Below are 13991 nucleotides of genomic sequence, written 5' to 3' on the forward strand. Positions count from 1 at the left end.
TATTTCGAGTTGCGTGCCTGAGCTTGACCTGCGCGGTGTATAATTCAAAAGCGTTAAACAAACGTGTCTGGGTACAATAAAAGAAAACATTACCGATGTTAAAACACTATAGCGATTCCACATGAAATATTAGTGTACGGTTCTTCAGAGAATAAAACTTTTCTTTTTCTATATTATTATTATTATTATTATTATTATTATTATTATTATTATTATTATTATTATTATTATTATTATTATTATTATTATTATTATTATTTACGTTTTTCACACTTTATAAGTATAACAACCACAGAGTCATGTGTTAGCAACACTAATTTAGCCTCTTTCCAGTTCAGCGTGGTTGCTGCTTCGAAAATAGGTAACTTGGAATCCATTCTGTTTTATATCAATTTTTTTATGTGTAAACATCATCTACATTTTGACAATTTTGTTACTAGTGCGTTCCTTTATGTGATATAACAATTTTGTTTGTTCCGCCCCACTTTCTTATTCAATTAATAATTTATACTAGTAACAAACTCTTCGGAATGATGCAATTCAGTTCGTCCATACAATACAGTTTTTCTTTCTCTTGCAGTTTACTGCAGATCTCTAATCAATAATAACTGCTTTCCTAATGAAGTCTTACAGAAAAAAATTTTTGTGATTTAGTCGACATAACTGAATGGCTGCGACCCGATTGTGTATTGTTTCATCATCTTATGATAGTCTCTCCTTTGTTTTTAGTCTATGGCAGACGAAAAACAACAAGTGGCCGCGAAAGTGCAAAATTTTTGCTTTCGTGCTAGCATAGTGTGATTATTATAAGAGCGTGCTAGTGTCTATAAATTTCCTATTGGCAACATTCTTGCGTCTTGTTTGGGCTTATATGTGTTGTTCGCCGTGCTATTGTGAGAGGAATGTGTATAATTTACGAGGAGACTTAAGCTGAGTGAGAAAGTGACAGCTGTGGATGTTGTATATATCTTGAGGTAAGGAATAACCGTCTACGCGTTTGAAAGTTTGAGTAGCTCCTGTTTTGGCTATAAAATAGACACGGGAGTTAATATTAGGGAATGTGTGAATTGAACTTACTTTCGGTTATAATTTACGTAGGCGCTATGGATGTCAGTACTGGTGAACGAATATCTTGAAAGTTCACCTTCCCAAAAGGAAGTGTAAATATCATGATTGTTAAACTGCATGTCTACACTAGAAGATAAATAATATCGCATTCTATGATGATTCACATGAACTATATACGTACATTGAAATTTGTGTCATCCTTAAATAGAAATTTTAAAGTAAATCCCAGAGGTTGAGATAGGTACTGAATTGCCCTACGAGCATGTATTGACTAGGCATAAAAGCCGGAGATACATTTAATTCAGGTTTTGCTTGGTATCTGAAGTTGAATAATAAGTATACGGGTAAAACTAACAGCAATGTTTTTGTTTTATTTAATATCGGCAGGAGATGAAAGCTTTCAGTGTCTACCTCAGAGTACGTTGGAATTGCGATGTAGACCTATAGTAGGAGTGTTTCTTGAATATTTGTATGAAGTACAAGGGCGCATCATACTTTGGTGCCTGGAAGTGTAAAGGCATGGCAAAACTTGCTCTACTGAGAATTTTTGTTCATTTATTTTCTTCGTGGTCTTGTCATTCGCAAATAGAACTGGACTGCGCGAAGTGCACTAATATGTGAAGTTGTTAGAGGAACTCCAAGTAAGTTTGAGGGGGGTCCAGTAACTTTGTGGTAAACAGTTATGTGCATATATTTTCTTGCGGTTCCTTCACTCATTTCTCATCATTACCGACTTCGTTAACCTATACGACACAACCGTGGGAAGTAAAATTGATATATTTCATTTTAAAATATTGAGAGATAGTTTTCCATATTAATATAGATTGGTGAGCTGATTAACAAAAGCTGTTGTTGCTTGGACATTCATTAAGCTCCGCCAGTTTTTCAACACTACAATGATTGCTCGTGGAGTTCAAGTTTGGCACACCACTAGATATAATTATTGGAAAGGTATAGTTCCTTCACTAATTTCCTTCTTACTGATCTCCAAACAGTTTGCGCTGTGCGACGTGACATTATCCCATTTAGCATAGATAAAGTTCAAAGGGACCACCAAAAGCAATTGTTGAAAAATTAACGGCCTATGTTTAGCAAAAGGGGTCCAGTTCTTTTCTCTAAAAAATGTTACAATTTTGGTATTTTTTGTTCACATTCGGTTAGTTTAGGGTAGATTAGGTTAGGTTAGTTTAGTTTACGTTATATTAGTGTAGGTGTCCCGCATAATTTTCCAAAAACATATAGAATTTCGCTTATTTCTACTAATACAATGAAACCTCTACTGACGGACACCTCCCATAACGAACATATTTTGTAATCCCCAAACACTGTAATAGGAAAAAGCACATTGGCAAACCTCTCTAAAGCGGACACTCTCTAGTACGGGCACGGACAGTCTTTCCTGTCTTTATAGGTATTATTTACCTCCGTATTACGGCCACTTTCTCTAGAAACAAGTTGAAAACTACAGTAAAAAATAGTACCTTTTTTGTGATGCATACGTGTGTCAGCAAGGAAGCACATGGGGTGTGACTACATTTTGCCTCTTCAACTGTCTGCTCAAGAGGAAAAGTCTCCGTTTAACAACATCCTCATGTTCTTTGCTTGCATTCTACTCTCACCCAACCTGTTTTAGATACAAAAGTGATTGACAGTTCCCCGCCGTTTGGGATGATAAGTCATTCTACTGTCCGCTGGAATCTCTATCTAAGCAAACGACAAGTTTGGTATTTTTTGGCCGCGGGTACGCATATTGTCTCATAAGTCATTACTGGACTGCAATTAACTCACAAATTAAAGCAATACACCGAAAACGTAGTAAGTAGCAATAAGTGTAAAGTGCAGGGAACTATAACATCTTGTTTCCATGTTGTGTCTCGAACATAGAGTATTGGATGGCACAAGATAATGCAGGTACAGTAACATTTTGGTAATATTCGTAAATACATGATTCATGCAAAAATATTTTTTCTAATTGCACAATACCTTTTACTAATTGACGTAAGAAGATATTGAAACCTCTCTAAGGCGGACACCTCTCTATAGCGGACAATTTTTGATTCCTCACGGCTGTCCGCTTTAGAGAGGTTTCACTGTATTAGGTTAGTTTAGGTTAGCTTAAGTTAGTTTATGTTAGGTTAGATTTGGTTACGGTATGTTACGTCTAAGTACTTGCATCATTCATTTCTCCTGTAAATTTTGTGTTTTTTACGTGCTTCTGGACCCCTTGTACTAAACATACTCCAAATTAACTATACTTTTACGATATACGCATATGTACGGCGTCAGGATAAATGGCATAAAAACTACAGTGCGATAAACACAACCAATTATGCTGAGTGACCACTAAGAAGCACGAATACTATCTATTCGAGTCAGAGAAGATCTAAGCTGGTGGCCTCGCACGGGGCTGCATTCGCACATAACAGGCGCGTCAACGACAGTGGGTAGTGAAAACAACTTCGTTTTGACAATGATGTGACTTTCAGTAGGACTTTGTCTTGGTTTCACCCCAGTAACACTCCACTTGTAAACATAAAATGCAACTTCTGTACACTGTGCAGAAATATACCGCCGATGGGAAGTAATATCAAATAAAGTCAATTTTTCACTTACTGTATCCACCGTACAGCGCTTGTAATGATTTTACACTAGTAACTCTATACTTGTAAACCTAAAGTACCGGTGTATTACTTTGTGTTTATTTCCATCGACTGTAGAAATTTGTATCTAATAAGTATGTCTTTCTATGCAGAGTATTGAATTTTACCTGTAAATTTTGCAAAGTGTGGTGTGCCAAAACTTGACTAGCACGTAATTACTTACGAACAGGTTAAGTTTGGTTTCTTTTACTTAGTACATAAGTTTGGTGTGGCGGGGCTTACCAGAACTTACCATCGAATGAGTGTTGAAGTACTGACCTTCGTTTAATCTAATGTGAAACTAACCGTGAGGGCACAACTGCGAGTTAAAACATACGTGTATATAAATAATGTACGTACCTGGTGTATTAATTATTTGAATGAGAATACAATAATTTCTGGTTCTGCAGGAATATCTGGAGCCTCTTTCTGGTCCACAGTAACTTGAAGACTTCAGATTCTCCTGCAGAATAAGTAATCATTGTCCTTTAATACAAGTATTACACCAGGTACGTACATTACTTTTCTTATATATATAAAAGAGAGTATAATACAACATGTTACAAAATACTTACGAATGTATGTTTTTGGAGGAATTTGAAGTTTTTCTCCAGATCTTTGAAACTTCCCTATTTTGTATTTCTATTAGCACTTTGTTGTTCCCATTGGTAACCTATACAATAAAGAAGAAGAAGAAAAAAAGAGTCCTTACAGTTACTAGATGGAGATGGTATTTTGATAATCGTTGATGGCATTCATTGTATAAAACATTGTAACATTACTGGTACACCTACACAGAGCGAATATTTCCGAAAGCATGTGATAATTTGTACTAAACGGAAGCAATGTTTAATGTTTGAGATTGATTTCAGGGGGCATAAGTTAGTTTAGTAACCGGGAAATGGACCTTGTAACAATTTTTAGCACAAGGTTTACGTCAGTGTACTTTGTTTCTCGAAGTGCAAATTGACCTTGCACTTTCCTTTCTGTCTAAGTATTGCTCATGTACACGATAAGTGATCATCTACATCTGATATTTATTTATATGTTTATTGATTGTTTATTTGTATGTTTGCGTCCAGTTTTATCACTGAGGTTATGGTAAGCGTGAGCTTACGGCAAAATGTAAGATCCATACTACGCGCATTTCCACCCGGGATTGAGCCCATATCTTTGCAAGTTTCAGATACTTAGCCAGTAAGAAACATTTATTTAAGACTTCAGATTTCGCTGTAGTTCTGTAGAATCTTTAAAAGAACTTTTCCAGAGAAACGCACAAGTTCTGCGCACTGGCTATAGGTTCAGTTTATGTAAGCCACTAGTATCTTGTGTGTAGTTCGTTAGTTGGTACCTTCAGGCAGATTGTTGCGAAAGTGATATTTTCCATCATTTGAAATCATCACGTACAAAGAAAGTCAAATTGCTGCTACAGCGATGTCGTATGTGATATCGTAGTAAGCAGCGGTGTTATGTGAAAGCTTAGAAAATAAATAAATCATAATGTTATAAATCCGAAGAATTTTCGTTGAACGGAATTCTTGTGTGTTCACTTACGCATTTCTTGGAAGCTACGATATTGTTTGGGAAATAGTATTCGAGATGTGTCCCATATATTAGCATTGATTTTTCTAAGACTGGCTGGGGTAGAATCGCTAAATCACGCTGATAATAGTTATGGCGTATATGATTTTAAAGAGATGGTAATGATCAGTCATGTCTTTCAGGAATGAGAAGCGAAAAACTTTCAGAAAGTTGGCACTAGCAGATGGATTTATTTATTTTTTATCTTATTTTATTTTATTTATTTATTTTTTTGCTTAAACTAGTCCGAGACAGATGTATATTAAGGAAACTTTGCACAGTGATAACGGATGGTTTGAAAGCGAGATAGTGATGATTGGTCTTAAACAGCACTGGTCGATAACTTTCCATATCCTGTCAATTTTGCATCCTGAATTCATATTTAACTTTTACTAACGCTCACAATTTTCAGTTGGTCATAATTAGTACAAGGTAATATTCAATTTTTGTTTTTATCTAAGTTTACTATGTCAAGTGTCATCATTGACAGCGACGCAGGTAGGCTAGTTGTTGTCCGGGACAAGAACTCGCCTCTACGCTCCCTGACTAACAAACCAAAACGCTCCCTGACTATACCTGACATTGGCATCACACACTAATTCTCCTATTCCATGTTTTGTACAGTGGTAAAGCTTGACTTCAAAATTGTAGTACATAATTTAAACTTGAGTACGAGATAAAACAGCAAACTAATTATTATTTGATTGCTAAATGATCTGAGAGTAGCATGCTTCACATATTGTTTTAGCCTTATGATAATTGCAAATCACAATGTTTTTTGGAATTATATCGGGAAGTGCATATGTGTAGAATGAATCAATAGTGTTGCTTTAGAATAGAATATTTAGTTATGACAAACAGTTAAGTTGTTGTCTCGAGTATTGTGCTTGGACATTTTGCAAATCTCTTAAATCGATGTAAGTTAAATTAAAGCACAAAAAGCTGGAACTAAATTTCAATTATGCGTGCTCCTTTGGCTGCAAAGGTTTTTACAGTGACCTCAAAAGATAGCTTTGAAGCAGGGTGGATTGATTTAAATCACGATATAAATCAAGATTTAAATCACTTGATTTTTTTAATAAAATTCGTTGATTTAGATCTAATTCCGAAATAAATTAATTTAAAGTGAAAATAAGTAAAATCCCGTTTATGTTCTGTTATTTCGATTATGGAAGTTAATAACCATAATACAATGAGACTCAAATGTACAGTATAGTATGAAAATAAGTGTCATGCAGGGGATGATTAGGGAAAATCCCGTTTTGAACAGGTAACGGAGCAATCCTGCTTTATTCTTTTCGTAACATTGGGTTTGGGTTTTATAATCGTTAACTATTCCAACGGAGAAATCACCATCGATATTTAATATAAAAAATTCTTTTTGTGTGTGTCTGTTTGTTCCTAGATAATAGGGCGTATTTAAAGGGGTCCTATCCCCTCCATTTTTTTGTTAATTTTATAGCTTTAGTCGAAATTTGTGTATTTCATGCGGCAAGCTAGTTCTGAGTTTTTTAAAATATGCCCTTGCCAAATATCAGTAGCTATTGAGAAAGAAAGTGTCATTTTGATAAACGTTGTTGTACTTTTTCCTTAATGCTTAACCTTTTAAATTATATCATCTATTTTTAGGTGATAGGGTAGAATCTTCATTCCTCGATTAAAAAAGTACCAATAAGGCTTTTTGCTTCGTTTTCTTCAAGACTGGAGGCATTTTAGAACACGTTACATATGTTTTCACGCCTTTCTGCGTTGAGGCATAGTATGTGATGACGTCATAAATTTAAAAAGATATTTTTTGTTATGCGTATTATTGTGTTTTGGCGGCTTACATTTTGCATTCAGAAGACTGAAATTTTGCACACGCGTTCAGCGCACCCCTTAATAATTTTCAGATGTTTTCACATCTCTGTGTGGAAACAGTGGGTTTCAGAAGGGCAAAAATGTTTTTTAAAAAAGGATATTTTTAACAAAAAATAGCTTTTTACGTGATTCTTCCGTCTCAGATGGAGACATATGAATGGTACCGTTTGAAAGGCTGTTCTATTCTGAAGAAAATGATATATGTACTATGCTTCTAGGATAAATAGGGATGTCTCAGGAAACTGTTACCTGAGATCCTGTTTTATACGGGAATCTGGGGTATTTGGGGAATACTATTTTTCGCGGGCTTACTTTTGCACATTTACTCAGTGCACTCCTCAGCATTTTTCAGATTTGTTTCAGATCTCTGTCTTAAAACAGGGGAGGGGTCCACAGAGGTAAGAATTTTTTTTAAAAATATTTTTAACAGAAAATTCCTTTTTTCGTGATTTATCCGCCCCAGACACACGATGGAAACATTTGAAGGGTACCGTTTGAAAATTTGTTTTATTCTGAAGAGAATAATGTACAAATCATGATCCTAGGATAAATAGGGATGTCTGAGGACATTTTTATATTACATCCGGGTCATCTGGGGCATTGTGGGGATGTTCTTAGCTCATTGTTAAATAGTTTCCTTACCCTTACTACTCAAGATAGAAGCTTGAAATTTTGTACACACATTTAGTACACCCCTTAGTATTTCCCAGTTGATTTTGAGATCTGTGCGTTAACACAGGGAAATCCAGAGGGGATCAAAAATTTAAAAAAAAAAGTTTAAAAAAATGCCGATTACTCTCAAAATTTTCCGCTTCAGGGACATGATAGGGAAATGTGAATGTTACCGTTTCAAAAGCTGTTCTATTCTAAGGAGAGTGATGTAAGTACCATGATCCTAGGATGAATAGAGATGATGCTGTAGCTGCTTGACTGAAAGTCTATAATTTACCTTTGAAAAGAGCTATAATTTAAAAGGGTTAAGAAACATTCTTTGGGATTGATATAGGTTAACGATTGGGGATAATTCAAAATTCAATCCCAATACTTTCACTTAAATGGCATAATTAGCATTTAATACTAACTCCTAATGCTTTTTCTTCAGTTCGCGACTTGTATTATACGAGAAGAAAGATTTGATTTAAATCAAAAAAATCGATTTAAATAAAAAAAATCAACGAAAATGATTTTTTAAAAAGAAATCATGATTTTTCCCACCCTGCTTTGAAGCTAACTTATGCTTTATGGATACGATCCTAAGCTTCCATACCCAAGGATTAAATCAAGTAGCACTAACAAGGCTATTCTCGAACAGTGTTTAAAAATGTGTGTGGCAAGGCTTCTATCCAGTTTCCAAAGAATACAAGCAGGACGAACCATGTAGCCACTGTCCAAGAATTACTAACGTGATAAAGCCTTGTGCCAGTTTCTACAATTTGTTCTGTGTGCAAGTCTAAGTTTGTGCGGTAGTTCTCTTATATGGAGGGACCTTTCCAGAAGAGGTTTTTTAGTAACGAATGTGCTGAGTGAAGTCAACGTGAAACAAATTCAAAACACTCAACACGGAACGGAAATACGTTCACCTTAAAGTGATAGAACATTCAAGTATGATGCGGTACGCAAATACGAATATATTCAGTAATCCTACAGTTACAGCGTAGACAATTCAAAAAGTTCGCAGAATAAATACTAAAAAATTAAAACATTCATTAGGGAGAACTAATAGTTACAAAAATTTCTATTATTGAAAACAGCGATCATAATGTTTTACTGAGGTTGGTGTGTTATTCCATTCGTAGCAAACAACATAACTGTTACTTTATATAGAAAAAATATTTCATATATTAGGATAAAAATGGACAGCTAGACACTGAGGATTTATTTATTTATTGTTTATTTGTTTGTTTTTTAACTTACCATCGACTTTTATGCTACACTAGAAATAGCGTAGCATTTGTAAATTGTGACCAACCGGAGTGTCAAGAGACTGAGTAGAGTGGCAGGATTCCTTACATGTCGCGTATGAACTCTCTCTTTTGCTGTCGTTAAAAATTAGCACAAAACGCAAATGTGAATACGTACTGGCTGCTAATACGCAACCAGAGGGTGCCGCTCACTTAGAAATAAATTAAGGTGTGTATATATACATATTTATAAGTAAATAGCAAGTTAGTTCATGTGGAGAATCCGATTTTGGAACCGTTATTGACTGCTTTCACCTTTCTCAATGAGCGACTTATAGACTATAACCTTCTTTTATATTTGTTACTTGTTACTACTTATAGGATGCATGTTTAATATTAATGAGACTGAACTCACCCTAAGCACCCGTTTTTATAAACTTGTCCTTATACGTTTCAATGAGTGCTTGTCGTCATGCTATAAGAGTCTTTGAAGGCAGTGATTTCCAACGATGTGTAGCGAAATTTTAGAATTTAAAAAATATGATATTGTCATCTATAATGCCTCTAAACCTTATATGACACGTTTTGTTCTTTCGAGCCATGAAGTCTTCAGTAATAAGTTAAAAAGAGTCTTGAAACAGACTGTATCAGTCAACGGCAACATGAATGCTTAATTTTGCGTACAGATGCTAGAGTTTTGATTTTCTAAATGTTTTGTTATCTTAAAACTTAAGACACGATCTAAGAAAAGAGATCTGCTACTGAATTACAAAATTAGACCTCTAGGTTCAATTTGAATAACAAAATTTATTGACAGTTACCTGACTTCTAGTTTACAGAGAATCTACAGGTTGTATAATGGTATAAAACATCCCCTCATGGGATACCAATTTTGCTACTTGATTCACAGGTCAAACGAGTACCATGTGGAAGAGTTAGAATTGGATTTAAGACAGATTTCTGGGCTTTCGGCATCTATGGCCAAGTTAGTCCGTCACTTTTGAGGGATGACGTCCCTCGGCGAGCACACTATCCGGGGAAAGGGAAGGAAGAAAACGTCCTGGGACCTATATATGTTAGGTACTACCCCGGCATTTGCCTAGTGTCTATGAGGGGAAACCTCATTCATGATGGCTGAGCTGTAAAAGCTTTTTACACTTTCAACCGACTGCCCCCACCGGGAATCGAACCCGGGACCGCTTGCAACGAAGGCGAGAGCGTTAGGGACTACTTTACGGTGGGTCATGAGTTAGAATTGGGAAACACCTTAAAGTGTGAACACAACTTTCAGTCCCGTCACCATTCTTCCTTCGTAGAACTGCTATTGTAGTTCCAGAATACGTTCGGATATGTTGTTGTGCAAGTTAGATGATGCTGATCCATGACCCACCTTATGTATTGAAACAGTTTATCATAAACTTAAGTTTATCTTCAGTTTCAAATTTTATTTTAATAGTTAATTACCGACGATTGTGTGTTAGTAAGCGGGGTCATGACTCGTCTCGCCAGTGTTGATTCTGTTCGGTTTTATTCTAGTTTTTACTTCTTATACTTCACTGCTTTCTTTAAAACACAGTCTGCAAAGTATAAGCTCATTTTAATTACGTATCAGTAACATGTTTTTGAACTTATCACTTCAACAACACTTCTTTTCGGATCAAAAAATCCAATATATTTCAGGCAAAAATTTTCTTGTAGCCTTATATCTGGAGAACTCACTTAACTCAGTATGATGTGTTTCTTCCGTGGAAAATACGAAAATTCGATTTAGGGGTCGTTCAAAAATTTTGTGGCTACTAATCCAAAAACTAATTATTGGTCAAGGTCGCAATGTTTTGATCCATTTTTTTCTTATCATTCCCAAATTCTTGTTCACTTCCTTCTGGCGACTTGAAGACACTTAGGTGAAATTTGTAGTCTTTATATTATATATATATAATTAGTGTGTCGAAAGTCAAAAAGGTTGAAAATCAGTGCTTTCACGAAGATTGAAGTGGCACCGGTAATGTGTCTACAAAACAATATAAATAATTCCTTAAAGGATTCGTATTGAGGATGGCGACAAGCACTCGTTGAATCTTATAGGTCGATTTTTTAAAAAACTGAGCGCTTTGGTGAGTTAACTCTTATTAGCATTGTTATTGAATTATTTAACTGAGGCCGTGTGTTGTCCGTTTCCTAATTATAGTTTAATAATTCTTTACCTTGCGTTTTACCTCCAAACTTCCCTGAAATCTGTTTTCTGTGCGGGTAGGAATGGAGCGCTTCACGACGCAACAGCTTGTTGTCATTAGTGAAAACTTATTACAGATGCGTTGGATGTTGTGCAGAGACTGTTCACAAACTCCGTGGAATAAGTCGAATATGATGAGACTGATTTGATTGCTACATTTGAGAAAACTGGTTTGGTTGTGGACATTAAACTCTCGGGGCGTTCTCGTGTTAGTCGTTCTACGGAAAACATAGCCATCGTGAGTGGTAATGTTCTGTGAAATCTGTTTGGCGATGTTTACAACACTTGAATATTTCGAGAACTAGCATGTAACGAATTCTGAAAGTCAATAGATGAAAATCGTGTAACGTTCAGTGTTGCTAACTTACTAGCACAGAAATAGCGGGCAAAACTCTTTAGTATTGACCTATCATATGTTTAGGTAACTTCCAACGTTCCGATAAACTACTTTCCACCAAATACGTAAATTCTCGCATGTTTCTTACATATGAACTGTGGCGTTAGCTGTAAGTTGATGAAATGAAATGAAACCTTTAACGTCTCACAATTGTCCTAGGATAAAGAGACGGATGATCAGTGGAAGTGAATGAGGATGAAAGAATTCGAGAAATGGAATTGTGGAAGGAAACGGGTGAATCGCGAAAGAAAATTACGGATAGAATGTAATTCGCCGTAAACTCACTTGGCCTGGGATCAAACTGGGGACCCCTCGCACCCGAGATGAGCGTTATACCACCGACCCACTGTATGTCCCTTTATTAAGTGTATATTAAGGTATACTTAAGAGTATGTGAAATATATGCTGTTCATGCACAGAGCCCAACACAAAATATTTGAAAGAGTCATTCTTTTAATATGCTTGGCATGATTTTTGACAGGAAACTTGTAATGGATTGAGAAGTTGCGAACTGTTTGAGATTTGAAATGTTATTTATTTAGACCCTTCACTACGATTATCAGCTTCCCCCCCATCTTGTTTATAAACGCTGTGCTGAAGGAACCTATTCATTGGTATAACGTTCGCCTTGTTGCATGCGGTCTCTGGTTGGGTCCCAGCTCACTCTAAGTGGGCTTTGCTGTGAACCAACATCCTGTGTGTGGATTTCTTAGGGGTTCCTACTTCCTTCATTCTACCCCTTTCATTTATTCTGATCATCACAGTCTCCTTTAGTTTACACGACATAATCGTTGGACGTAAAACAGATTTCGTTTCATTTTTGGAGCGTACTATGGAATAAAAGAGAACTACTTCTCTTCCGGGGTATCCCACTCTATTTAAATTATATCTAAAAATGTATGTCCACACAAAACGTAGTACAGTAAGTGTTGGCAATTTTTCAGATGTTTGGTCATGTGTCACATTCATGATACACGAAATAATACATTATTGTTTTGTTTAATAATATTTGTTTCTAAACAAAGTGTACAATAATGTGCCTCTGGGAAGACATTTTTGGTATTTGTTTAACGTCCCATAATTATGCAACGAGGCTAAGGGAGACAGTGGGAGGACACTGGATAACATCGAGAAAACCCACGCTCACGGTGTTTATCTATCACAAAGCTCACTTGGCGGGAGCTCGTTTGAACTAGGGACCCCATGCGTCAGAGGTAAACACACTGCCACTAGTTTGCTGAATTACTTTAGTAGTGCTAGTGTAGCAATGTCTTACTGTCAAACGGTTAGCCCTCACCGCTGGTCTACTGGATAATGCATCCCCTTTGATGCACGTAGAGTATTAAAATTTAATTCCACAATTATTCATTCATCAGTTATACGTCTCCTTTAGTTCAAAGTGCTTAACCGTAAACTACAAATATCTTATATATAAAAGAGAACGTACAAATCCTTTGTTCCCTCACCACGCTAATACGGCTGAACCAATTTCTTTCATTTTTGGGGGGTTATTAGGATTTGGACCCTAGATGGTTTTTATCATATCACTTTAATTTTCAATTACCAGTGTCTTGAGATAATTGACCATTCAAGTGTCCATAACGTACAAATCCTTTGTTAGTTCATCATAGGTAAAAATAAACGTATTTATATGCAACCCGCATGACCGTGTCACTCGGCGGGTTAACATAAATGACAGGCGATATAATGTTAACATTAGTGCAATCTACTATGGTTTTTATCATATCACTTGAAAGCGAAAAAGTAAAAATTATCTAAGTAACAAAGTTTATTGCGTTCCGGGGTGACCGCAGCGAAGCGGGGCGGGTTAACATAAATGACAGGCGATATAATGTTAACATTTACTGCAATCTTCTATGGTTTTTATCATATCACTTGAAAGCGAAAAAGTAAAAATTATCTAAGTAACAAAGTTTATTGCGTTCCGGGGTGACCGCAGCGAAGCGGGGTGAACGCTGCTAGTATATTATAAAATTGAAAATGACTACGTTTGTGACTCTTAATCTCTTGAACCGCCCGAAAGATCTCGATCAAATTTTCAACGTAGATGCGGTTCTGGCCTGGGAGTGTTTTTAGCTATTTACTTTGACGATAGAGCTTAGGGGAGGAGGGGCGGGAGAGGACATTTGGGCGCGGACGTTTCGGCGCTGCCGTTTGGGCGCGAGGTTACATAGTAAAAATCACAATTTACGACATATAAAGTAAGCTAGGCACTGAAAACTAAGCGCGAATCAAGATATATACATTTCCTACACTTCTATCTTTATCTCACCTCATTTATCTATCTATTT

At 36.1% G+C, this 13991-nt stretch overlaps 1 protein-coding gene across 1 annotated transcript in view; it reads left to right on the forward strand.

The window, feature by feature from the left end:
- The first annotated feature begins 718 nt into the window (after positions 1 to 718).
- Positions 719 to 13991, forward strand: part of LOC145687950 (uncharacterized) — a 70415-nt gene continuing 57142 nt past the window's right edge. Inside the window, exon 1 of the mRNA XM_081761543.1 lies at positions 719 to 974. The gene's annotated coding sequence lies outside the window, so the exon portion shown is untranslated. The remainder of the gene's footprint in view (positions 975 to 13991) is intronic.

This window comes from Thermobia domestica, chromosome 6 (genome assembly GCF_964235325.1).
Source record: "Thermobia domestica chromosome 6, izTheDome1.hap1.1, whole genome shotgun sequence".
Classification (NCBI taxonomy): Eukaryota; Metazoa; Arthropoda; class Insecta; order Zygentoma; family Lepismatidae; genus Thermobia; species Thermobia domestica.